We start from the raw sequence: 3,352 nt of genomic DNA, 5'->3' as shown, positions 1-3,352 counted from the left end.
GACCCAGTCTACTATCTTGTGGGACATGGCTTCTCTCTCTGAAATTTCTGGACTCTCAACAAGAAATGTATTTGACACGTATCCTTTGGTTTCTCACCATACATGGGCTAAATTCCCAAATCTAGCATGCTTCCTGGGATAGCATTGGAGGGCATTGAGAAATAGGACCCAGAAGATGGTCTAGGGAATGTTGGGAATGGGTCAAGTCCCTGTTCAACTCTTATACCCCCTGTATGCCTGCACTGATATGATACCTTATCCCATAGCCTAGGCAGTGTAACCAATTGAAAAGGTGCACAAAAGAGCCTAACCTCAAAATGCTTTTGATATCTAGGAAGATAGTCAGTCACCCACTCAAAGCTCAAGGTGAAAGTGGTCTTGCTGCAGTAAAGTGGCTCTCTGTCAACATCCCAGAACCATGTGTGTATGATGGAATGGGTATTCTATAGGTACTGGACTGTGTAGGAATTCAGAGCTTGGAGACTAGCCTCCATACCATGACACCACCATCAAAAGGGACAATGACCAAAGGGATCACACAAACAAGCCTAGTGTCTGCTAATACTAACTGATAGAACGAAAAGGGAGAGAAAGATCCAACATGAGAACTGGGAGACACAGCAGACTCATAGAATGGCAGATGTCCTAAATAATACTCTGGCCTCAGAATCAGCTCTTAAGGCATTCAGATCTGGCTCAAGAGCCCATGAGAGTATTTTAGGCATGGAAAGCCAAGACACTCTGGAAAAAAAAAGACCTAAATGAAAGATCTCTGTGAGTGAGATCCCAGTGGAAAGAATGGGGACATAAAAGAAAGAGGTACCTTTCTCTGAAGGGAGGAGAGAACTTCCACTTTGACTATGACCCTGTTGGAATAAGATCAAACTCAGCAAACCCTAAAGGCTTCCATAACCTTGGCAACTCATGACTAGAGCCTAGGGAGATTACTGACGCCATAAACAAGAGTGTCAAATTGTTAAATCAACAACAGGAGTCACTGTGTACTTACGTCTCATGTGGGATCTGTCCTTAATGTGTTGTCCAATGTGAAGTAATGCTATAGCTAGTATAGAAACAGTATTTTTACACTTTGTGTTTCTGTGTGGGTGCAAACTGATGAAATCTTTACTTAGTGTATACTGAATCGATCTTCTGTATATAAAAATAATTGAAAATGAAAAAAACTTGGTTTTAAATGGGAAATTGCATAAAAAATTAATCAATTCTTAAAAAATATCATGTAGGATCTCTTTCCTTAATGTGCTGTACATTGTGATTTAATACTATAACTAGTACTCCAACAGTATTTTTCACTTGGTGTTGCTATGTGAAACCTTTGCTTAATATATACTAAACTGATCTTCTGTATATAAAGAGAATTGAAAATGAATCTTGATGGGAATGGAAGGAGAGAGGGAGCAGGAAAGGGGAGGGTTGTGGGTGGGAGGGAAGTATGGGGGGGTGGGAAGCCATTGTAATCCATAAGCTGTACTTTGGAAATTTATATTGATTAAATAAAAGTTTTTTAAAAAGGGACAATTGTGGTGGAATGAGGTGAAAAGGTCATATCAAGATGGCTGCTGAGGTGAAAAGTTCATGCCAAGATGGCCACTGAGGTGAAAAGGTCATGCTAAGATGGCTGCTGACAACAGAAACTGCCTGGCAACAGGCCATGATTGGATGGCTTCGGAAACCACATGACAACTGAGGAAACCACATGACAACAGAGCCTGACTGACAGCAGGCCGTGATTGGATGGTTTCTGAAACTGCCTGGCAACAAGAGCCTGACTGGCAACAGGCTGTGATTGGATGGCTTTGGAAATTGTCTGGCAACAGACTGTGATTGGTTGGGGCATAGACATCCCCTTGATAGGATTGGCTGGTCTTGGCTTTATAAGCTGTTGTACTAACTTAAATAAACGAGTCTGTGGGCTGCTTGCTTCAAGCCTGCTTTCACCCAACTCCTGGAGTCTATGTGGTGACTCCATGCCTCTTGCCCCCACCACGCTGATCCTCTCAGAAACGAACCCACTGAAACATAGTTGAGAAATCAACCACAATATGGCAATATCTGGCGCCCCAATATGACTGAGAGAAAGAGACAGCATCCCACGGGTATGTGGGGGGTGGCTGACTAGGCGTTGCTACCTTGTTTGCTACATTGTTTTTTTCACTGTCAGAGCTCTCTCTCCCTAAGTCATCAACCATTGTCTGTGAGACAGGGACCTGGAATGTCTGGCTCTTATCACTCACAGATTCACTATCTTTGATAATCTGCACAGGATTCTGAGAGGGGGGTATCTTTCCCATGTCTGAGTGCTTAAGAGCAGCATGGCATGCCAACTCTAGTCAAAGGAAAGACACGTACAGCACTGATGCCATAACAAAGCAAATTCCTAGCACCTGAGCTGTTGATGGCATATTGCAGGAGGTTTCCCAAGTTAGACAAACAGATAGTGGTGTATCAGATCGTACATATGTCCTGTGCTTATGTTGGACCTCTCAGTTGCAGAGATGCCCACTTGCTCGGGAGGACGCCCAAAGATCCAGACTCCAGACCAGTTGATGCAAAAAGCACGAGGTTTTTATTGAACGTTTGCGCAAACGGGCCCCCACCTCAGGTAGTGAGGAGCCCTGAGCGGCAGTTTCACACAGATAATATATAGGCAATGAATTAGCATATTCCTAATGCGCACTCGTAGGATTGGTCAGTTCAGAGGGACCATTAGCATATGGGAGAATGCTGGCGAAGAATGCTGGTGGAGAGTGCTGGTGGAAAATGCAGAGGTGGCACAGGATTGGCTGGTTCGGAGGGACAATTAGCATACCGGAGAATGCTGAGGGAGAGTGCTGAGGGAGAGTGCTGAGGTGTTACAGGATTGGCCGGTCGCACTGACATCATAAGTGCGCACGTAGAGACTCTCCAAAGGGGAGGGGCAGCTCTGCTCTGGGCGCGCCCAGAGGTTTCCCAGAGGGGAGGGGCAGTTCTGCTCTGGGCGTGCCTAGAGGTTCTCTGAAGGGGATTGACTTTTCCTTCCCAGAGAATGTCCTGCCCGCTAGACTCTGAGGAACATCTAACCTCTTAAGAAACCCTGATATTTGTCCAGGCCTAGTTTCTTGTCCCTCCCCCCCCCCCATAAGGGTCCTTCACTTAGTGGGGGACTTCCTTGATTCGTTAGGTCAAGGCCCGTGGGATGAACTAAGAGGACCTCTAGACAATAATTCACGCAATGTCATCCCATCTGCACCCAGTGAGGATCCCCACATTTGTGGCAGTCCTTGGGCACCCCAAGCTCTCAAGGCAGCTGCTAGATCCCATGCCATCAGCATGTTTGCTGTTAATGTCGAAG

This window comes from Lepus europaeus, chromosome Y (assembly GCF_033115175.1).
Source record: "Lepus europaeus isolate LE1 chromosome Y, mLepTim1.pri, whole genome shotgun sequence".
In the NCBI taxonomy this organism is placed as follows: domain Eukaryota; kingdom Metazoa; phylum Chordata; class Mammalia; order Lagomorpha; family Leporidae; genus Lepus; species Lepus europaeus.
The sequence above is the reverse complement of the archived record's forward strand: the minus strand, read 5'-3'. Positions refer to the sequence as shown.